At 41.0% G+C, this 24390-nt stretch overlaps 1 long non-coding RNA gene and 1 pseudogene across 1 annotated transcript in view; one reads left to right on the forward strand and one right to left on the reverse strand.

The window, feature by feature from the left end:
• Window positions 1–1777: 1777 nt before the first annotated feature.
• Window positions 1778–24390, forward strand: part of LOC110126136 (uncharacterized) — a 120178-nt gene continuing 97565 nt past the window's right edge. The window contains exon 1 of the long non-coding RNA XR_011490984.1: window positions 1778–1876. This is a non-coding gene — a long non-coding RNA (uncharacterized lncRNA). The remainder of the gene's footprint in view (window positions 1877–24390) is intronic.
• LOC110136959 (lysocardiolipin acyltransferase 1 pseudogene) lies at window positions 2664–3448 on the reverse strand (annotated as a pseudogene).

The following is a 24390-nucleotide window of genomic DNA, read 5'->3' on the forward strand; positions in this document are numbered from 1 at the left end:
TTCATTGAGTCAATGATGCCATCCAACTGTCTCATCCTCTCATGTCCCCTTCTCCTGCCTTCAGTCTTCCCCAGCATCAGGGTCTTTTCCGATGAGTTGGTTCCTAGCATCAGGGTCTTTTCCGATGAGTTGGTTCTTTGCATCAGGTGGCCAAAGTATTGACATTAACCTCTACTTGATACCTTGTTGTTAATTTTAGATTCCAAATTACAGAGTGCATATTTCTTTGAATTTTTTTGAATAAAAGAAGAAAAACTTAAATAATTACAATTTTTTGTGGAAAAACACAAATAATTACGATTTTAAAGGAGGCTTATCAAAAAAAAAAAAAAACCCACACCAAAAAAGGCATTTTTTTTCATTTTGAAGTTACCATTTATAACTTTTAGAGGAAGTACAGTGCTTATTAATTCTGGGTAGGTAAAGTTTGCATGTTATCTTAAAGCTGTTTTTTAATAATCAAAAGAAAATGTGTTTTAAAAAGGAAAAAAAAGTTCTTTTTTTAGATTTCAGAGGGTTAATGAGGATATGACATTAAAGTCAAACTGAAGGTAACAGCCATGAGAAGATGGAGGAAGTGTGAACAGGTTACCTTATAAACACCTGTGGGATAGAACACAGGGCTTTTCTCTCAGGACAAATGCAATGCTGATGGTTAAACTATTTCTTGTTTCTAAATATGACTAAAAGATGTCTGAGCAAGACCTAAATTAGAAATCTCTTTTATTAAGTTAAAAAAACTTAAAATAACCACCTTAAAAACCAGTATAATTAAATAGCTGGATTTGGAGCGGATGTGCATAATAACTACTTGGTAGCCCCCATCAGAATTAAAAACAGCATTGGAGGAAGAGTTATATATAGGTGGGTGCATTTCACTAGGGGCACTAGTTAGTATTCTTCCAGTAAAAATGGTGTGCCAACAGAGTGCTGCCAGAACCAGGACTTTCTGGAAGAGTCTGCACGAGAAGTCCAGCCCACAGTGAAACCTGTATACTCTACAGGGTGGAAGTCATGTGTATGTGTTTTCAGTCATGGCCCACTCTTTGCAACTGCATGGACTGTAACCTGCCAGGCTCCTCTCTCCATGGGATTCTCCAGGCAAGAACACTGGAGTGGGTTGCCATTTCCTTTCCCAGAGAATCTTCCAGACTTAGGGATCAAACCCACATCTCTTGCATTGCAGGTGGATTCTTTATCACTGAGACTCATAGGAACCTGTAGGGTGGAAGTCATTGTTCAGTAAAAATGTGATGTAATTAATGAGAAGGTATTCTTGCCAAGAGTGCACAAACAAGAAACAGCATTTTAGACTGGCTCATGGTAGGAATAAGCTGACAGGTTTGCTTAAGAGCTAATTACTTCCCCATATTTTCTGCTGCTCTGACTTGCATTCCCATTATGATTAAAAAAGAAAACTAGTTGCAGGACTCCAGTGGAGTGGAAACAATGCCCACAGGTTTCTTTGCCTCAGAAGGAGCTGGTGCTTTTGGTTTGCTGGATTTTCCATCGCCTCAAATGGCTGTTTGCCTAAAAATTACTGTTGGTCAAAAGTGGGTTTCAATTTTACTAATGAAAGAAGTCTGGAACTAAGAGATCTCCCACTGTCATAAAAAAGGGCTCCACTTTGGTTTTAAGAATAAAATTTGTCAAGGCTGTAAGAATAGAATAATATACGTTAAACCATAGGGCCTATTCTGCAAGCATGTTGTTATTGCTGTTTCTATGGCAGAAATTAGACACCCAGGCATGTGTAGAAAATACAATGACCTTCCTTTTTTGTGGCAGATTTTAAATATTTCAACCAAGATGCAGCTGCAAAAGAGAGTTTCTGATGGCAGTACCAGAACATTCTTCTATGCTTTCCTTTAAAAAGGTGAGTGGCTTGATAAATACCGTTTTTAATGCAAAAAAGCAACACCTGTAAAGAAAGCAACAGGCTATAAAGAAAGTAGCACTAAGCAGGCAGGATTATGCAAAAGCAAAGAACTAAACTATGAATTCCTAGCTTTAAAAATTCAAACTAAGGTTTCTGAGTGGAGAGCCGCTGGTTGCTGTGTGTGTCTCATCTAGGTTTTATTTTCCTCATGACCCAGGTGGTCTTCTGACATCTAGCTCAGTGCAAGGCTAGATGCAAAGATTTTATGAACAATGAAGGGCTTCCTATCAAAATTTTGTTCAGCTTAAAGACAAAGTGTTTCTGATTTCTGGTATTAAGGCAGAATGCAAGGGTTTGAGTGGCATAGAAAGGAATGTGGGGACAGTGCCAAGAGGAGTCGAGAGGAAGGGCCTTCACCTCCATGGTTAAGTGTCAGCACTTGATCTGGCCGGTGCACAGGGGCCCCACATCTGCCTCTTGTCTGGAAGTTGTTGGGAAGTATGATTGGGCCTTTAACAGTCTTGTGTGTACCGTGTCTGCTAACAGCCTGATGATTGTTTACTAATACTCTGGCCTGTATTACTTCACAGTGATTGCTCCCTGCTACAGTGTTGAAATTACATTCACAGATGTTAAAAAAAAAAAAACAAAAAAAACATGTATATAGTAATATTTTCCCACTAAATTAAGAGAAAATATTTGTAACAACAATAGTAGTGAGAGATATTTGACATAGTCGTGCAAAAATGCATCTCAGTTTACAAAGGTATAAAACATTTCCAAAATATCCCTAAGCTTTTACACTGTGAACCTTAGAATCTTACTCATTTTTCTTTACACTTAAACGTGGCTGTTTGTCTAAAAAATGGTAACATGCAAGGTTACCATGCAAGGTCTGATGACCTCTGGTCCACCAGATATTCTCTCCTACAGCACAGAGGTGACGATGATTATAAAATATCACTGGACAAACTGTACAAATAGATGAGCACGTACTTAGCAGGACTGAGCAGGGTCCAGTACAGTAGGAGAACAGTTTGACCACAAGGACCTTGGGCTCAGACTTGCAAGGTGGGATGGCAGTGTATCTCATAAAGTTAAATGTCTTTTCTCCTCAATAGAAGGAGCACAGCTTCTCTTCTTTTGCCTCCTACCATTTTTGGCATCAGAGCTGGAGGTCCTCCTTGGTTGCGGGGAGGGTATCCATTGGGTATCAGTGGATGTGGAAGTGGATTTCCTTGAGAAAGTCACTGAGGAGGAGGTGCCTCTCTGAGGAATGCTGTGAGGGTATGTCACCTTGATGACATGGGCAGCATCCAGGTTCTTAGATGGTCTACTACAAAAGTAAAGCTGTAGTTTTTCGATTTAAGACATTCATATTTCTGAAGTCCATTCTTTTCAACAAATTTATTATTTCAAGCCATGCTGTTTTCTAGAGATCAGTCCCTTCTGGGAATATGAGGAGCTGAAGTGGTTCACCAATATCACAGAAATAATATATCATGTCTTAAAATAACTCTTGTCATCCTTCCATTTGCTATGAATGAAGATATAGGCACCAGCCTGCATGGCCCAACCAAATCCAGGGACGCATTTGAGACTGGCTTTGAGGTAGATTTTCTCTAATCTGAAATAGCTATATCTCATCAGATAATTTCACAGGAATTATCCTCTTTTGCCCAGTGATTCATGATGATAAAACGTCTTTCTCCAGGAACACATGCATTACCTATTATAAAAAAGTGATTATAACAGGTGATGCATTTGACAAATGCATTACCTCCAGCAATGCCACAGTTAGTTTGAGCCAAGTTGCCACAAGGCAGTTGTTGATCCAGCAATACCACAATGGGTTAACAAGTATCAAAGGTGAAAAGGGATCCAGCGTGAAAATGCTTCCAAAAAACCTTCCCCCAAATAGAGTGACTATAAAATAAATCCCTGTCCATGACACAGTGATTATTCTGAATGAGTCCTTGACCAGACAGATGAATTGTAAACTTCTTCCAGTCTGAGTTTTGCCCTTTGGGCTCTCTGTGGTGCCTTAAGTGATTCTTCCTTTGGAGTGGCTTTCCTCCACTGGGCTTCCTTTACACTAGACTTTGTTGACTTTGATATAATTAAGTTTTCTTAATTATATATGATTATATGCATATAATCATATAGTTACCAAAAAAACAAAACAAACAAATGAAACACCTTAATATTCTCTTTACTTGCTCAGCAGGTGCTCCCCTCCTCTAACCCATTATTCTTCACATCCAGTCAATCTTCCATTCTGCCTTCAATGTGTGTGGTGGACTGTGAACTCTGCTTCATCACAGTTAATGACCTGGCTTACTCCCTCGCCATCTCTTGTCTGGAGCCTGGAAACTGCCCTTAACTGGTCTCTTCCTTACATTCTGGATTTGACCCTGTCACCACTACTGATTCTGTAGTATCAGAAACCAGAAAACAAGAGGCTTCTGTTAAGCCTGGTGCTATTATACCTTATTTGACTCAACAATTCTCAAAGGGTTTAAAATTCTCCCAAAACTCAGTAACAAAGTACTTCCTACTCTATTATTTTTCCTGAATTAATAAACAGTATCCCTGGGTCTGGAAGATCCCCTGGAGAAGGCATGGCAGCCCACTCCATATTCCTGCATGGAGAATCCCGTGGACAGAGGAGCCTGGCAGGCTACAGTCCATAGGGTTGCAAAGAGTCAGACGTGACTGAAGCGACTTAGCACACGTTCACATCTCCATTCATATAGTTACCAAAAAACCAAAACAAATAAATGAAACGCCTTAGTATTCTCTTTACTTGCTCAGCAGTGCTCCCCTCCTCTAACCCATTATTCTTACATCCAGTGAATCTTCCATTCTGCCTTCAGTGTGTGTGGTGGACTGTGAACTCTGCTTGATCACAGTTAATGACTTGGCTTACTCCCTCACCATCTCTCATGCCATCTCTTGTCTGGAGCATGGACACTGCCCTTAACTGGTCTCTTCCTTACATTCTGGATTTGACCCTGTCACCGCCAAAGTCCCCTCTTCAGAATATGCAGTTGATCGTGTTACTCACCTGACTAAGATCCTTCTGTAGGTCCCACTGCCCACAGGATAAAGTCACTCTTTTAGCTGAGAATTCACAATCTGGCCCTAACTTTTCCTGTCTTCTCTCTCAGCAACTTCTGCAAAACTCTGGTCTGACCCAGATGAGTACCCTCTCACTCATCCTCACTTTGTGCTGCTTTCTTTTTTGGCTTGAAGCCCTTTCTCCCTTTATCCCACAAACACTTCCCTTCCTTTCTTTCCCAGGACCACCCCAGCAGAAGCAGGTGTTCCCTTGTATGTGTTCATCTAAGTGTCATGTTCATGTCATCAAAGAAGTCGTTGCCAAACTCAGGTAGCAAATATTTTTCTCCTTTGTTTCCCTCTAGAAATTTCATTGTTTTAGTTTCCACAGTTGTTAAATGTTTAATTTTTTTTGAAACAATGTGAACTATGGATTGAAGCTCTATTTTTTCTTCTTTGTCTTCATCTTCTTTATCATCTGCATATAGAACTATATTTGTTGCCTCGTTATTTTAAAAAATTCTTTCTCTATTGAGTTATCTCTGAATCTTGTCAAAAATCAGTTGTCCAAATATATATGGATTTATTTCTGGATTCCCTGCTCTCTTTCACTGTTATTTTGTCAGTCCTGATACCAATAACACACTCCCGAAATTACTGTCATTTAAGAATTTAAGTCTTAACATCCAGTAATATTAATCCTCCAACTTTTTATTCTTTTTCAAACATGTTTTGTCCTTTGATTTTCCTTAGAAATATTAGAATCCACATGTCAATTTCTAAAACATATTTTTTTTCTTGGATTTTGATTAAGATGGCATTGAATCTGTATATCTATTTGGAGGGAACTGTTAATAACATCTTAACAATATTGAGGTTTTTAACTAGTTAAAATAAAGAATATTTTAAAAGATCATTTAAATTTCTCCCAGCAATATTTTGTAGATTTCATTGTGTACACAGATCTTGCCTATTTTTTTTCAGATTTATCCTTATCTGGTTAAAAGACCACATAAAAGTGAAAACTAGTTTTCTGAGACATGAGAATTATAGGCTTTACCTTATAGTAAAAGCAAGGAGCCACACTTCAGCACACTGCAGATAGTGGTGTATAAAATAAGACAGTAGAGTCTTCTGAAAAATGACTGTGGTCCATGTTGATAGAATTGCCAAAAGTAAGCGGGATGGGTGGTGGCAGGCTTATGATTGGAGTCAGTCTTAAGGATTTAGAATAAAACTGGCCAAAAGTGAATAAAGTCTAGGAATCTGTTGTGCATGGACTATTAATTTTTTTTTTTTTTTTAGTGAAAAGGTTAAAACTGTTATTCTTAGGCTGGTCTAAAATGACTCCTCATGTCTCCTTGACACTTTTCAGATAGATACACTGTTTATTTCAGTATCATAGAGTTTAACAGATGAGATGAAATAACTACTTTATTCTATTGCTGATTAACAATAGAATCAGGTCAGGTTCTGTTCAATGTCAGTGAAATCCCCATGTCTGGCAACCTTTAAAAATTGAATAGCTAATAATCTGTGATGGATGGTGCAGACGCTGACTTGAGAGTCAAAGGCTACATGACTATAAAGCCTCCTAAGACACCTTAGAGCTCTATGTGCAATTAAATAATAATAATGTTAACTGAGAGTTATTTAACAAAGGACACCCTTTGAGTGTATGTCACTGTAAGTGGATTTCCTTCTACCCTTGAATCCTTCTAGGCAGGGAAGATATTTGCTATTGAAATGCTTTGCAGCTATGTTAAGTCATTTGCGTGGCAGTTGACAGTTCTGAAAGGCTGTGGTCTTGGAAGCTGATGCATCCCCTACCCATCCTGAATTCCAAATAGAGTTATTTTTAACTCCATTATCAGTGCACATGACTGTCCTTGCTGGGAAAGTGAGCCAAACTGATGTGATGTTTCTGTTGCTGAGGTGAGAGAGATAGAGGGGCAGCCATTTGTTTCACATGGTCCTTTAAAGTAGTAGGCAACATTGAAAAAAGAATCACACTCCAAATAAATAAAATAACCATTTTAGTGAACTAATGAGGAATATAAATGTTTATCACTGAAGCAAATGAAAAGTTACAAGGATTTTCTAGTGTGATTATTCCACCTCAACTTTATAATTCAAGTGTTGATGGGATCGTGGTGATGGTACAAAGACCAATTTCAGAAGATCTCTTGACATTCATTTTATAGAGTGCTTTTGAAGACATATTTAATCCTCCCGACATTTTTATCTCTCTGGAGAACCTCATTCAACTCACACATTATCCCATTCTTCATAAATCACTCAGCTACAGACTTCAAACTTCAGTTCACTCAATTCAACACTTACTGAGTTAGCACATGCAAAGCATTACATTAGGGCTGGAGGGGACTCCAAGAGAGATATAACATAGCCTTCACCTTCTAGGGGATAACAGTCTAATAGGGAAGAGAGATACATCAGTAATTTTAAAACAAGGGAATCTCTGAAATGTGTTTCTGCTGTGTTGTAGAAAGAGGAATCATGGCTGTGTGCAAAGATGTAAAAATAGTACTTTTCTTGTATTGATGACTTCTTCAACCTCTTCCTAAGTCTGTTTTTGCTCATCATGTTATGATGAATCATCATTAGAATACTTGCAGTTGCAAGTACAATAATAATTAACTAGCACTGGCTTAGTAAGAAAAAGAAATCTTATACATATACAAAGTAATCTGGAAGTAGGTGGTTCTAAGTGAGGTACAGTCACATAGTATCATTAAGAACTTGGACTCTTTATTTACCTCTCCACTCTACCATCTTCAGTAGTGAGTTTTCATCATTTAGTTTGATGCTTCCTGGTTGTAGGAGGGCTGCTTCAGCTCTAAGTGTCACTTGCTATGCAGTTCACCCAAAGTAAGAAGAAAAGATTTCTCACTCTTTATATCAGGGAGAAAAGTCCTGCTCAGGAGAAACCCAGGACAATTTCTCTTGCATCTTATTTGCGAGCACTAGATCATGTTTACTCCTTAGCAAAGGGGTAACTCTTAGCTTACGTGTCTTTGATCAGTCATGTTTCTTTTCCTGAATCTGTGGGTGGGTGAGAGTTCCGCTTTCCCTGAGCATGTTACTGCCCAAACACAGCTGAGAATATAGAAACCAAAAAGAGGAAGGACGGAGGGTTGGTTTCCAACAGCATCTGCAAGAACACATCCATGTGTCTGAGCACTCAGAGCTTATGTTCCTGGAAGGGAGCTCCCTTCTAGGACCCACGAGTGAGCTCTTGTCTAACACTCAGAAATGTCTGAGGAGACACACTTACTGACAAAGCAGAGGACTTGATTGGGAAGGGATGCCCAGGTGGAGAGCAGTGGGGTAAGGGAGCCCAGGTGGAGAGCAGTGGGGTAAGGGAGCCCAGGAGGGCTCTGCCATGTGGCCTTTAGTCTCAGGCTTTATGGTGATGGGATTAGTTTCCAGGTGGTCTCTGGCCACTCATCTTACTTTTGCCATGTTTGGGTGCTTCCTGGTGTCATGCGCATGACTTAGCCAAGATGGGTTCCGGTGGAAAGGTTTCTGGGAGGTTGTCAGCATATTTTATGAGCTGGTGCCGCCTCCCTTTTTTTGGCTCCTCCTTAATGCTTTTGACTGGTGGTAGTTTGTCATTTCCATGTTCCTTATAGGAACCTCCCATAAGGAGGTCTCGTCTGTAGCTACTTCTTGTTTAGAGTGGGCACTGTCCTGGCTAGTAGAGTAGCCAGGATCTCTCTACCTGATGTAAATAAAGATATTCTGTGTCTGAAATTGGCTTCCATTCTTGTTTAGTGACTGTTGTGTCTGATGCTCTTGGGACCCCATGGTCTGTAGCCTACCAGGTTCCTCTAACCATGGAATTTTCCAGATAAGAATACTGGAGTGGATTTCTGTTTCCCCCTCCAAGGAATCTTTCCAACCCAGGGATTGAACCCACTTCTCTTGCATTAGCAGGCAGATTCTTTACCGCCAAGCTACCAGGGAAGCCATGCTTTAGTAACAACAGTTTAGTCTGAAGCTTTTGGGGCCTACTAAACTTTGTGAGCAGTTGAAACAGACAGGGCCCAAACCGGAGGCCTAACAAGATACCCAGAAGTAGCAGGAGCCAAGGGAGGAAGGAGAGAAAGTGCCAAGTGCCTGTCATGAGCAAATCTCGGTTTTTTGGTGGCCTGTCCTAAGAGCCCCTTAGCATCTTCTTGGACCTGCCCCAGACTGGTTATAATAAAAAAACAACATTCTCCCTTCAGATAGACCGGTGCTCTCCTGTCCTGAGGTCAGTATAGGGCCTGGTGATTTTATAGGATCATAGTGGCTAAGTAATCTTCTTGAGATTGCATCCATCAGAGGGTCCTTGCAATCTTTTTTGTGGTTACAGCAGTGTCACTAGAAAGTTACTGAAACTTATGTAGAGAGGTCCCTTCGGTGGCAGCTCCTGCCAAACCTTGAGGTTAATCCCAGGGCCAGAAGCCAGAGGGTAAGCACCACTATGCAATATTTCCTCTGGTGGTGATACACTGACTGAGGCATTACTCCAGGCCTGATCTGTGTGAAGTGTGACTTACCCTAGAGAGCAGGTCCCTGACCAAAGAGGGGGACGAGGTAAGTAAGCTCTATTCCTGCACATGATGCAGACACCATGACGGGGTTCAAGCTGGGTGACAAAGTGGATTTGCCAAATGGGGATAGAACTTCTCTCTTACAAGTGGAACACAGCATAGTGGAACGGGGCAGACCTTCAGTATCTGGGTGGAAATTGTCACCCTGCTTGCCCTAAAGCCAGGAGCAATAAGAATGTTTGGAAAGGGACTCAAGTGCTGAGAGGCATCTTGGTGTGTGTCCTCAAAGTGGAGAGCGTTACATGTGGATTGCCGCCATAGGGCTCAGTTCTCAGGGATGAGGACCCCTACAAGGGAGTAACAACAAACAGTCAAAGGTGCCCATTTGATTTAGAAATCAGGGTGATTGGGTGTGATATTTTGGTTGTCCCGAACAGAACATGGATTTTTAAGACTGGATGATGGCATCAGAGGAGGGCCTCAAACCTGGGGATAGGTATAGTGTGTCTTTTTTTTTTTTTTAAACTTCTAATTTCTAGGCTTTGGGCTAAACCATATTACTGCAGAATAATTTGCTGGATCCTGGTTTTTCCTGTCAGTTCCACTGCTGAAGGTTACTCTTCATTGTGAACTGTCCAGGTCTTCCACAGACTCTCCTATTGGAGACACTCCTGTTTCTTTGAAAATAGGGCACACCACTCAAGGGCTGTTGGTCAAGAGAGAAATTAAGGATTCAGGCGGCATTACAGATGTCACTGTGGGGGTAAATATAGCCAGGTGTTGCTGGCACCAGGGCATAAAGCTATTTTCCCCTTTTATCTGAAAGGCTATGCCATGACCAAGATGCGTGCATGGAGTGGTAGCATACATCTGGAAGAGTGGCCCTAGACATAGTTTAGCTAGGGCTCTTTTAAGAATCTGATTGGCCTGCTCTACCTTCCCTAAAGTTTGGGGTCACCAGGATGTTGTTATTGCTGTTCAGTCATTCACTCATGTCCGCTGACTCTTTGCCACCCCATGAACTGTAACATGCCAGGCTTCCCTGCCCTTCTCTATTTCCCAGAGTTTGCTTAAATTCATGTCCATTGAGTCAATGGTGCCATCCAACCATCTTATCCTGTGTTGCCCCCTTTTCTCCATGCCCTCAATCATTCCCAGCATAAGGGTCTTTTCCAGTGAGTCAGTTCTTTGCATCAGGTGGCCAGAGTATTGAAGCTTCAGCATCAGTCCTTCCAATGAATATTCAGGGTTGATCTCCTTCAGGATTAACTGGTTTGACCTACTTGCAGTCCAAAGGACTCTCAAGAGTCTTCTTCAGCACCACAGTTCAAAAGCATTAATTCTTTGGTGCTCAGCCTTCTTTATGGTCCAACTCTCACATCCATACATAACTATTGGAAAAACCATAGCTTTGATTATACGGACTCTTGTTGGCAAATGCATGTCTTTGTTTTTTAATACACTGTCTAGGTTTGTCATAGTTTTTCTTCCAAGGAGCAAGCATCTTTTAATTTCATGGCTGCAGTCACTATCCACAGTGATTTTGGAGCCCAATAAAATAGTCTGCCACTGTTTCCATTTTTTCCCCATCTATTTGCCATGAAGTGATGGGACCAAATGCCAGATCTTAGTTTTTCAAATGTTGCGTTTAAGCCAAGTTTTTCACTCACCTCTTTCACCTTCATCAGAGGTTCTTTAGTTTCTTTTGTCTTTCTGCCACTAAAGTGGTATCTCTGCATATCAGAGGTTATTAATATTTCTTCCAGCAGTCTTGATTCCAGTTTATGAGTCATCTAGCCTGGCCTTTCGCATGATGTAATCTGCATGTAAGTTAAAAAGCAGGGTGACAGTATACAACCTTAATGCATTCCTTTCTGAATTTTGAACCAGTCCGTTGTTCCATGTCCAGTTTTAAATGTTGCTTCTTGACCTGCATACAGGTTTCTCAGGAGACAGGCATAGTGGTCTGGTATTCCTGTCTCTAAGAATTTTCCACAGTTGGTTGTGATCTACACAGTCAAAGGCTTTAGCATAGTCAATGAAGCCAATGCTTTTTGGAATTCCCTTGCTTTTTCTATGTTGCAGTGTATGTTGGTAATTGGATCTCTGGTTCCTTTGCCTTTTCTAAATCCAGCTTGTACAACTGGAAGTTCTGAGTTCACATACTGTTGAAGCCTAGCTTGAAGGATTTAGAGCATACTCTCGCTGACATTTGAAAAGAGTGCATGAATTTTGCAATAAGGAGGTGATGATCTGAGACACTCAGCTCAAGATTTTGTTTTTGCCTACTGTGGAGAGTTTAGCCATATTTGACTGCAAAATTTTAATCAGTCTGATTTCTATATTGACCATTTGGTGATGTCCATATGTAGAGTTGTTTCTTGTGTTGTTGGAAGAGGGTGTTTGCTGTGACCAGTGCATTCTCTTTGCAAAACTCTGTTAGCCTTTGCCCTGCTTCATTTTGTACTCCAAGGTCAAACTTTGCTCTAGATACCTGGGTTATCTTTTGAATTCCTACTTTTGCATTCTTGCCCCTTATGATGAAAAGGACATCTTCTTTTGATGATAGTTCTAGAAGGTCTTCTAGGTCTTCATAGCACCATTCAACTTCAGCTTCTTCAGCTTTAATGGTTGGGGCATAGACTTGAATTGCTGTGATGTTGAACGGTTTGCATTGGAAATGAACCAAAATTATTCTGTTGTGTTTGAGATTGCATCCAAGTTTGCATTTTGGACTCTTTTGTTGATTATGAGTGTTGGTTGACTATGAGGGCTACTCCATTTTTCTGAGGGAATCTTGTCCACGGTACTAGGTAAAGAGGTTGTCTGAATTAAATTTGCCCATTCCTGCCCATGTTCGTTCACTGATTCCTAAGATGTTGATATTCACTCTTGCCATCTCCTGTTTGACCATGTCCAGTTTACCTTGCTGCATGGATCTAATATTCCAGGTTCCTATGTAGTGTTGTTCTTTACTTTACAGCATCAGACTTTACTTTCACCGTTTGACATTTCCACCATTGAGACTTTTCTGCTTTATCCCAGCCTCTTCATTCTTTCTGGAGCTGTTTCTCCCCAGTAGTATATTGGACACCAACCGACCTAGGGGCTCATGTTCCGAGGAGTGAAGGTGATGTTTAGTTCCTAAGCATGAGGCCAAGTTTTGGGATATCATGACTGTAAATAAGGTCCCTTTGTCACTCCAGGGCAGCCCAAACCTAGGCGCTGTCTCTTTAATAAAGCTTTACAGACTTCTGTAACTCTGTTCGACTAGGGAATGCTTCAATCCATCCTGTAAATATCAACAAAAACTAGTAAATAATACCCTTGCAATTCCAGCATAGCTATAAAATCCACCTGCCAGTCTTTTCCTGAGTGACCCCTGATATTAGACAGGTTTCATTAGGGGAGGTGGCAGAGGTCTGGGTTTTGGATTATTTCTTAGATAGGTATCACAACTCTGTGTGATTTGCCTAGTAACCATAGCCAACTATGGGGATGGTAGAGAAATGGGCTTAAGTAAAGTTTCCAGGTTGTCTCTTCCAAAATGGGTATTTCATGTAAGGAGTTAAAAATTTTCTAGACTTTGTAGTGGGAGGGGATAGTATTATTTGAACCTGGTCAGTCGGCAACCACTTATGTGACCTGATCTCCCAAGTCTGCTTAGCATATTGGGAATGTTCTTCTGGGGAAAAAAGGGGGAAGATAGCAGTGTTGGGTGGGAGATCTGCCCTGGCAGGTCTTTTGGCCTCCTGACCTGCTTCCCTATTCCCCTGGGTCTCCTTTTTTTCTCCCTTTTGTTGCTAATTTAGCAAGAAAATTGACTACCTCAAGGAGCCTGAGAATGAGCTTTTCTGTGTGTTTAATAGGAGAACTTTGGGCTCTGAGCATCCCTCTTTAGTTCCAGATGCTGCATGGGCGTGCAGGATGAGGAAAGTATATTTACATCTATGCAGATGTTAATCCTCCTTCCCTTCTCTAGTTCTGGAGCCCTTGTCAGAGGGAAAAGTTTAACCTGCTGGGCTGAGGTGCCTGAGGCAAGAGACCCACTCTCCCTGGTTTATTCTGGGCTCTCTGTGGATATCCCAGTTTCCTCCCTCCTGTTCCCCGAAGCTGCTGGCATCCTTGTGCCGTACTTCTCTGGGTCAGTTACAGGTGTCACAGGTAGGTCAGGATAAGAAGAGTAAAATTCATCTACAACTTGCATGCATTGGTGGTCTATGGGGGAATATGGGGATCTGATATTAAGGAGGCTGGATTTAAAGTCTGACAGACCTTTAGTTTTATTGCTGGGGTGTTAAGGAGAGGGGTCTGTATTGGGTAATTCCCCTCTACCACGTCATCCATCTATCCCCTTTAGTCTCTGATACTGCTTGTACCTGGTGGAGCATGTGCACTCCACCATCCACTGTGGACCATTTAGAGGTTTTTTTTAGCCATAAAAGTGTGGCTACTACTCCCGGAGGCAAGCGGGCCAGCCTTTGACTACCTCATCTAATTGTTTCAAAGGATAGGCCACAGGCTGTAATATAGCCCTCTTCATTTGTCCCAACATCCTGAGTGGGTCCCACCTGTTCAGAGACCTACAGCCTAAAAGACTTTTCTGGATTTGAGAGGTCTAAAGCGGGGGCCAAGTGATGGCCTCTTTCAGAGTGTTAAAGGCCACCTTACAGGTCTCATCCCAATCAAGTGGCCCTTCTTCTTGTTTAATTCTTCATATAGGAGTTGGGCTAGATTTCCATAACCAGGAGTCCAGATCTGGCAAACTCTAGTTATCCCCCAAAACTGTTTCGTAGTTTGGGGCCGTGGTTATTCAAGATAAAGGAGTTCCTCTGAGGGTGGACATTCTTTTTCCTTCTGTAACATCCTTTTTCCTTCTGAACCCAAGGTATTTTACTTAGGTTAAGCTTATATGAGTGTTCTTAGCGGGACAGTCGCTATCCCTTTTCATAAAGAAAATGTAACGTTTTATTAGTATCCATTAAAGAGCTAGTAAAGTCTGGGCTTGCTATGAGCAAATCACCTACATATTGTATTAGGCTACTGTTTGTTATGGTTAATTCTCTTAGTTCTCTCCCCAGGGAAGCCCCAGATATATGGGGGCTGTCTCTGAAACCCTGCTGTATGGCTTACTTTGTTTCCGGGTCTCACCACTCAAAGGCAGAATCTTTTGGGACTCAGGATGGAGGGGAACACAAAAGAAAGCATCCTTAAGTCCAGGACTGAAAATTACTTAGTGGTTCCCAAGACTTGTGTTAGGAGGGTATATGGGTTTGGGACTGTGACGTAGGTGGGAACCACGGTCTCACTGACCACTCTTAGATCCTGGATGATGATAAGATCTTTTGGTTTTAACAGTCAGGACAGGTGTTTCAAGAGACTCATAGGTGATTAGGATTCTGACATCCCAGTATTTGTTAACTAGTGGTCTAAGGCCCTCAAGAGCTTCTGATTTCAAAGGGTCTTTTCCAGGGGCAGGGAGCATTTGGCTTCAGGAGGATATTTACTGGTGAGACATTTATAGCTAGTACCAGGCTGGAGACATATCATACCTGGGGATTGACTTTATCTGAGAAATGGCAGGTGTTCTTTCCTGTGTCTGACTGCAAATGTTCACACAGGTACTACTAAGTTATTGGTTTCTAGCTTTCCCCAAGTCACTCTGGTCTGCAGGTGGCAAAGGAGGTCTCTCCCCAGTAGAGGAACGGAGCAACTGAGGATATATGAGGGTCCCTTGCCAATTGCCCACCTTATATGGAGGGGCTTAGTCAAATTTCAGTTTGGGGGTTTTCCATCTACCCCCATCATTGTTTTAGTCAGGGAGTTTAAGGGTCCGGGTGGGAAAGGAAAAACAGAGAAGGCAGCCCCTGTATCCAAACTGGGCTTTCCTCCTGCCCTCGTGTCCTCCTTCTCCTGGTCCCTAATTAGAAACACCTTTTTTTTTTTTTTGGGCTTTGTCCGCTATCTCAGAGTTGGGGTCTCTGGTCTTTTTTCTAGTTTTTGTAATTTTCTCCATATGTCAGGGTTGCCTGTGGTTAGGAAGGGGTGGACCAGCGGGACTCGACCTTCAGTACTTTCTAGATTCATGTGGGTAAAATTTTTGAGTGCCTCCATGAGCCTTCCCCAAAACAGGCCCAGATTTTCTCTCTCTCCCTGAGTAACCTCTTTTATTATAATTAATGGCCTTCTGGACCCACTGGGTCATTCTGTGCAGTAGGCAAATAATCACGTATCTTAGGGATTCCATCTCTGCATTTGTTTTGGGGTCCCAATCGGGCTTTGCAGAGGGGATTGCCTCTTCTGCAGGGGCTAGGTCTGCATCCACCCATGCAATTCATCAGCCTGATCTAGGATTTTAGATATTTTCTGGCCTGATCTAGGGTTATAGCTTTTTCTTTATCCTTGCAATACCAATTGAGATGACCATCACATCCCTCCAAGTAAGGGCTTAAGGCAGCCGAATTCACCTAAATTTTGGGGGTTTTCAGAATATGAAACCCATTTTTCCCAAACATCTCATTGAATGTTTTGCATGGAAAAGGAACATGACCCTACATGGATCTCCCTTCCCCATCTGGTACCTCTCTTTGGGGACAAATTTTGTCTGAGGCAGGCCTTTCTTCATGTGGAAGGTAAAGCTTATTTCCTGATCAAAATTGCATGGGGGAAGGGGCATAAGGAGGTGGACCTGAGGCAGTGGTAAGGACTTTCTCCCGGGTCTTGTGGTCTAGAGGGCAGCCACAACTTCCCTTGCCCTCCCTGCCTGCTTTGGAAGAATCAGGAGAACATTGAGGACATCTTCCATCCCAACCTTTACCAAAATAACTTTGAAGGAGCATTTATCAGAGCCTCTGAGCTTACATTTTCTCATTTTTGGGGGCTCTTGGTAGAGGTACATAAAGACTTGGACATAGGGTAACTCATTGTTTTTACCCTTGTATTAAATGGTGCTAAATCCATTTCTCAAGGAGTAGATAAGCCAATCCTGGGTGTAGTACCTGATAAGATTTTTCATTTTTAGTGCATCCAGCCAGTATTTCTCTCAGACAACTCAGTGGTGTGTCTGAAGGGAATCTGAGCTTGTTTCCTGTTTTGATGGCAATATAGTTTGTACCAGTGCTAGGGTAGATGTCCCTGTTTCTGACTCTAGAGAGGTTGTAAGTTCTCTCTTGGTACCAGAGCACCTGATTGTATATGCACCAAAAGAAATGCTTAGTGGTAAGTGTAGTCACGGGGGCTCTAGGGCTGGTCCCAATAGATTTAAGTTAACCTGTAAATATAAGTCTAACATGTTAACTTTCATCCAAGACCAGGTGCAACTGTACAGAACCCTGTCAACCACTTCCACCTGGAAGCATTCAGTCCATTGGACAACCAAATGACTGAATTTATAGAAACAGGATGCCTGACTGAGGTCTTCTATCTTCTAGTTAACCCTCCAGGAATAGAAAGCGCAACTGACAGGGAGGAAAGATTGTAGTGTCTCACAAATCTCTTTCAAAGACTCAAAACTTCAGATCCAAGTACTGCCAACAGAGTAAACAAATACTTTGGGTCTTCAAAGATTCCAAAGAGAGAAAAGGGGGCCAGATTGAAGGAAGAGAGGAAGGAGGAGGGGCAGTATTTGTCCCTTTAGTGGCTGGCTTATTTACTTAAACTCATATACTCAAGCTTCATCCATGTTGCAGCGTGTTACACGATGTCATTCTCTTTTAAGCCAGAATAATGTTTTATGTATAAACCACATTTTTCTAATATGTTACAGTTTCAATCATGCAAGATGTATAAATTGTAGGAATCTGTTCAATAGCTTGCATAGAGTTAACAATTCTGTACACTTCAGAGTTTTTAAGGAGGTAGATTTCATGCTGTGAGTTCTTTACCAAAATGCAATTTACATTTTGATGCCCAGGTCACTAAAGATACAGATTTTCAGATTTAATTGGTCTGGGATGGGATCTAGGGATTTCTTGGTTTGATTTTGTTGGTTGGTTGGTTTTACATTTCCTGTGGTAATTCTGAGTTGTAGCTGACCAAGACAGTTTTAACATTCTCCTCAACTTGATTAAACAAATTTTTTCTTGATCACAAGCCCCTGCCCTCTCTTTTCGTAGAGAATTTGTTGTTGTTCAGGTTCTCTGTAGTGTCCAACTCTTTGTGCTCCTCTGAATGGCAGCATGGCAGGCTTCCCTTCATTATCTCCAAGAGTTTTCTCAAAACTCTGTTGCCCCCTTTTCTTCCTGCCCTCAATCTATCCCAGCATCAGGGTCTTTTCCAGTGAGTTCGCTCTTCACATCAGGTGGCCAAAGTATTGGAGCTTTAGCATCAGTCCTTCCAATGAATATTCAGAGTTTATTTCCTTTAGGATTGACTGGTTTGATCTCCTTGCTGTCCAAGGGACACACAAAAGTCTTCTCCAACACTACAGTTGTAAGCATGAATTCTTCAGCACTCGGCCTTCTTTATGGTCCAGCTCTCACATCTGTACATGACTACTGGAAAAATCATAGCTTTGACTATACAGACCTTTGTTGGCAAACAGATGTCTCTGCTTGTTAATACACTGTGTAGGTTTGTCGTAGCTTTTTTCCCAAGGAGCGAGTGTCTTTTAATTTCATGGCTGCAGTCAGCATCCACAGTGATTTTGGATCCCAAGAAAATAGTCTTGTTTCTATTTTTTCCCATCTATTTGCCATGATGTGATGGGACTGGATGCCATGATCTTCGTTTTTTGAATGCTGAGTTTTAAGCAAGAGGCTTTTTAGTTCCTCTTTGTTTTCTGCCATTAGGGTGGTGTCGTCTGCATAGCTGAGGTTTTTGATATTTCTCCCGGCAATCTTGATTCCAGTTTGTGAGTCATCTAGCCCAGCATTTTGCATGATATTCTTTTTTTTTTTTTTTTATCTTTTTATTTTTTTTTCGTATTTTTTTTTCATTTATTTTTATTAGTTGGAGGCTAATTACTTTACAGTATTGTAGTGGTTTTTGTCATACATTGACATGAATTAGCCATGGATTTACGTGTTTTGCATGATGTTCTATGCATATAAACTAAATAAGCAGGGTGACAATATATAGCCTTGATGTAGTCCTTTCCCAGATTTTGAACCAGTTTGTTGTTTCTTGTTTGGTTCTAACTGCTGCTTCTTGACCAGCATACAGTTCTCAGGAGGCAGGTAAGGTGGTTCAGTATTCCCATCTCTTTAAGAATTTTCCACAGTTTGTTGTGGTCTTTGTAGCCAAAGGCTTTAGCATAGTCAGTGAAGCAGGATAAATGTTTTTCTGAAATTCCCTTGCTTTTTCTATGATCTATTGGATGTTGGCAATTGATCTCTGGTTTCTCTACCTTTTCTAAATCCAGCTTGCACATTTGGAAGTTCTTGGTTCATGTATTGTTGAAGCCTAGCTTGAAGGATTTTGAGCATTACCGCGCTAGCCTGTGAAATGAGTGCAATTGTGTGGTAGTTTGAACATTTATTGGCATTACCTTTCTTTGAGATTGGAATGAAAACTGACTTTTTCCAGTCCTGAGGCCACTTGCTTTGTTTTACAAATTTGCTGACATATTGAGTGCAGCACTTTCTCAACATCATCTTTTAGGATTTGAAATAGCTCAACTGGAATTCCATCACCTCCATGAGCTTTGTTTGTAGTGATGCTTCCCAAGGCCCACTTGACTTCACATTCTGGGATGTCTGGCTCTAGGTGAGTGATCAGACCATCATGGTTATCTAGGTCACGAAAATCTTTTTTGTACAGTTCTTCTGTGTATTCTTGCCACTTCTTAATATCTTCTCCTCCTGTTAGGTCTATACCATTTCTGTCCTTTATTGTGCCCATCTTTGAGTGAAACTTTCCCTTGATATCTGTAATTTTCTTGAAGAGATCTGTAGTCTTTTCCATTCTGTTGTTTTCTTCTATTTCTTTGCATTGTTCACTTAAGAAGGATTTCTTATCTCTCCTTGCTCTTCTTTGGAACTCTGTATATAGATGGATATATCTTTCCTTTTCTCCTTTGCCGTTCACTCCTCTTCTTTTCTTGGCTATTTTCTAAACTAAATGTTTAGAAAAACTGTGATTGTGCATTTTTTATCTGTTCCTTGAAATGTATGTAATTCTTTTCCCAGTCTCTTTCTTTGGACGGGTAAGCAATGACATGAAACTGTTGGGTTGGCCAAAAAGTTTGTTTGGGTTTTTCCATTAAATTATAGAAAAAACCTGAATGAACTTTTTTGCCAACTCAATATTAGGGTGGCCAGAAAGAAACAGGGGGCCAATGTGTAGGTATTGAACTGCTTTTCATTTCCACAGAGAAAAAGTTGGGATAAGAGACAGAGAAGAGAGGGTGACAAAGATAATATTAATTTTCAGATTGCCCCTGAAAACTCTTTTTATCTGTACTACTGCCTAGGTAATTGTGTCCAACTCTTGATGTGACCCCATGGACTACTCAGTCCGTGGAATTCTCCAGGCCAGAATACTGGAGTGGGTAGCCTTTCCCTTCTCCAGGCGATCTTCCCAACCCAGGGATCGAACCCAGGTCTCCTGCATTGCAGGCAGATTCTTTACCAGCTGAGCCACAAGGGAAACCCAAGAAAACATTAAGACTAGCTAAATCACCCTTAGCTAAGTCCTAGTTTTCTACATTCAAATTCTACCCTCTTTGTAACAGGAAGGGTTGGGGAGTAGGAAAGCAACTGATAGGAACCTGCATCAATCTCCCTCCTCAGTGTCAGTTGAGGTCAGTGTGTGTAGCATGTAATTTTCATAGAATTGGTTATGTGTGGATGAGGATTATAGCCAGATGTGTGGGAACAATTCCATGGAGAGTTTGTGAAAGTTCAATTCCCAGATCAGAAGTTAGGTCTGTTACCAAATTAGATGTCAGGCCCTCCTCTTGGGGTCCTAGCTGAACCAAAGCCCCGCCCCTGCCCACTCAGGGGGTTCTTTCCTGCTCTGGTTCACCCTGCCAGTGAGGAAACTGAGTTTGGGGCAAGCCAAACAGGCCTCCATTCAACCCCACAGAATGGAGCAGGGAGCTCAGGTTCTAAAGATAACTTCTCTCTGAGGGTGAGATGGGGCGGGGAGGAGGGGGTGGCTTTTAAAGGGCAAGAGGCAAATGCAGGATCAGAAATTGGGGAAAAGGGTGGAGATTACCAGGAATAGCCTGTGCATTGCTCAGTCCCTCAGCATATGGCATATCTTGCTTAGCAGGGGATAAGTCCCCCCACTGGGCAAAGATCTTAGTGTGGTAATGAAGCAAAGGCAACATTCTGACACCTCCAGGTTTCATCTGCACACACACATTCCTCTGGTCAAGTCAGATCCAGTTAAGGCCACTGACCACTGAGTATGTCTCCAAGTATAGCTGCAAAGTATCTTTACCCAACATCAGGTAATTTGTAAACAGAGTTAAATCAGGGCAAGGAAAGTTGTGGTCTTGAGCCTACATTGCCTGATATCTTAAATCTAGGAGGTTCTTTCTGGAGGTTTTGTTGGGGGCCTTTGTGTCATCCTGTTGAGAAAACACAGCCTATATGGTTAAAAGCAGTTTCTGCAACTAGAGTCCAGTGATGTGAAGCCTTAGTGACATGTCTAGAAGTTGGAGAGAACCTTCTTCCTGCATGGAACTCAGCACTGTTTCCACACTTAAACTTCTGGTACATAGAAAGGGAGAGACAGTGTCTCTTGGCATTGGGTATAGGCATTCCCATCCATGTATGCTATGGAAATTGGAGAATTTTTCCAACTGTATTAGACAAGGCTCAAGGGGGAGTCAGAGCAGGATGGGAGGAAGCCACATTGGTACTGAAGCTAATGAAAGGTTGGAAGGTCCAGGGTAGGCACCCCTTCGTAATGCCTAGAGGATACTGAGGAGTTCCTAGTGTGTGCCCTAAGTCCTGAATGAGGGGTTATAAGTCAGCAAACTTTTGGGTTAAAGCTGTATTTAAATTACCAAAATGAACTAGCAAAAACAAAAACATTCAAGAGCTGATTTTTCTTAGGATAGGCACAGGCCAGTAGATCCTATGCCAGCTGCTACTTCCTCTCGTATATCCATGCCTGTATCAGTCAGCAAGTTTGCTGTGAAGCTGACCTCAGAGTGATAAGCACCAGGCTGTCCATGCTGGTCTTATATACAGAACTCCTGACACAACTCCAGATATGACAGAAAGTTTTCACCAAAACTTCAGAACCAATCACCAACCTGACACTTGAATTTATCTGCTTATCCACCATAAATGCAGACTCAGTGACTCCTTCTAACCCCAAATGAAAAATCTATTTTTGGATAAAAGCCTAGAAGTGTCATTGATCAGAAGTTTCATGAAAACTAAAATTTAGAACTGTTGATACGACTTTCAGATAAATCTTTTACCCAGAAATGAGCAGGGGGTAAAGTTTTTATGACAAGCCAAGAAACCATTTCTCCACTTAATTCAGAACAAATGTTCAGTCACCACATATTTGTTGGATGTCACTTGGTGCCCAGCACTATAATCAACTGGGGAGTTACTGTTGAGTAAAGGAAACATGGTCTACTCTGGTTGAAACTACAATTTAGTGTAGGAAGTTGAGCATTAATGAAATAAACTCAGTAACAAACATGAATTACTAAAAGAAAAGTGCCCTGCATGAAAAAAAAAAGAGCCTAGCTTGCATTTACAACCTAGTTACCTGCTTTCAACTGAAGCTCAGCCAAGAACACCCTGAAGAGGTGACAGGATGAGAGAGAGTGAAAGATAAAGAAGTTAGCCAGGTAAGAGTAACTCAGGTATATTTAAAACCAAAGTGACTAGACAACACAGCAGAACCTCTGCAGTTTGAATAAAGTATCCCTAGAGAGAGATGATACATGAGCACATGCAGTAGGAAAGATCACCTTTACAAGGATAAGGAGAAGTAAAATGCACTTTAAGTGGTAGACACAATCTTAGAATGTAGCTTATAGTCAACCTTTTTATATTAAATATGCTTGTTTCCCTGAGGTGAGGTCTGTCAAGTGTACTGGCTAAGCCTGGGCTTTGTGCATTCAACCTGGTCTGGCTCACATGTTTGTAGTTTCTGAAGAGCAGTAACTACATTATGTCATTTATGTTACTATGTGATGACAGATACTACCTGCTAAGCATGTAGTAAAGTTTAAATTTTTTTTTTTTTTTTTTTTTTTTGACCACACTGTACAACTCGTGGGATCTTAGTTCCTCAATCAGGAATTGAACCCAGGCCCTCACTAGTGAAAGTGCAGAGTCCTAACCACTGGACCACAAGGGAATTCCCTAAAATAGTCTCAAAATTCCTTAGTGTTTTTAATGTGCTACTGTCAAGTAAGTAGAAAGAACAATGTAAAAACAGAAAAGCTTAGAAAAGACCCAGGCTTGACGTTGCGTATTTAACACTCATGAGGCTTTGATTTCTGTCTGCAGCTAAATCATTCTGTGATTCTGAGAAAGTCACTTATTCTAGTCAGCTAAATATCCCCATCGATAGTAACAGGAGGGGGTTATTATTTTACTCTCCGTATATTTTTTAAGGGTAGAATAACTCAACCTTGAAGGTACTGAGGCAAGAAAACCTTCCTTCTATACTCACTTCTTCCTAGTTTTTATTATTTTTTAAAAATTAATTAATGAAGCATTTGTGTCCTTTGTTGGTTTCATGAAATCTTACTCTCCAGAAATTTGAGGCTACTACTTATTTTGTAGCTATCTGAAGAAATTTAAGATCATAAATGTAAAATAATTTTTGAGTACTTCTGTACCAGATCTTCTGTTATTAAGTAATAAATATAGATGACCTCATTAAACTATCAAGACAACTGTATGAAGTAGATATTATTACTTCCTCCAGTTTACACATTAAAAAAAAATGAAGGATTAAAGAGACTAACTTCCCAAGGTGGTAATTTTAGAAAGTGTTAGAGTTGGTATTTTATCTTGAGTCTGGATTCTGAATTGTCTCCTTGCCTAGCACAAATTATGTAACTCTTCATAGCTGCAATAAAAAAAGAAAAATTTAGCAGATAAATTCTCAGTGTACTTGTTTTTTTATTTCTATTTATAAACTCAAGTGTTTACATCAGGAAACTTCCTAGGTAGCATCCTCCTAGACCCTTAACCTTCCTGCATAGGCTGCATAGGTTTTTTTGTGCAGAACCACTGTATTAGAATCTCCAGGTGGGTATTCACACAATTCTTGAGGACTCTGACATGTTTCACATTTTCCCCAGAAATTCAATCCAGTAGCCTCTGAGTATGAAAACATAAATAAACCACAGAGAAATTAATTAATAGTGCCATCCTTTCCACCACTTCTTGTGAAAACCAAAGAGAATTTCCAGGAAGGAATAAAAAGAGACCACAAGTTCACACTCACCTCCCTGGCTATGTAATAAATTTCCTCAAGGGCATTTGAAATCATAGTTTCAGCTTGTTGGGGGAAACAGTAAGAAATCCATGAGACTGTTCTGAAGATTAAGATGCATTCTATTCTCTTTTTTTGTCTTTTAAAGACTGTGTTCCATGTTCTTGTGTAACTTTGGAACTTACAGAACTTGGTTTCTGAGTCTGAAGATTCAAACCACCAGTTATTTAAAGGGCAGAGCATGAGAAAACACTTGTTTAATTTGATCTTTAATAAGTCACTCCCCTGTGGCTTGACTTGCAGATGCTGTTCACCAAATCTCTTCAGTTGACATGAAAATAGTGACTAGAAGCAACCATTGAGCTAATTTAGGCAAAAGGGTAGTAAGTGCTGAAAGGGTATTCTGGTGGTACTAGGTCAGTGATATAAGTCAGTCAAAATATTTTAAAGATCAGTATGGTAAATGTGTTACTCATTCACTAACAAATTTCTAAGGCTTAAGTTAGGTGAGCTCTTGTGAGCTCGGCA

This window comes from Odocoileus virginianus, chromosome 13 (assembly GCF_023699985.2).
Source record: "Odocoileus virginianus isolate 20LAN1187 ecotype Illinois chromosome 13, Ovbor_1.2, whole genome shotgun sequence".
NCBI classification, from domain to species: Eukaryota; Metazoa; Chordata; class Mammalia; order Artiodactyla; family Cervidae; genus Odocoileus; species Odocoileus virginianus.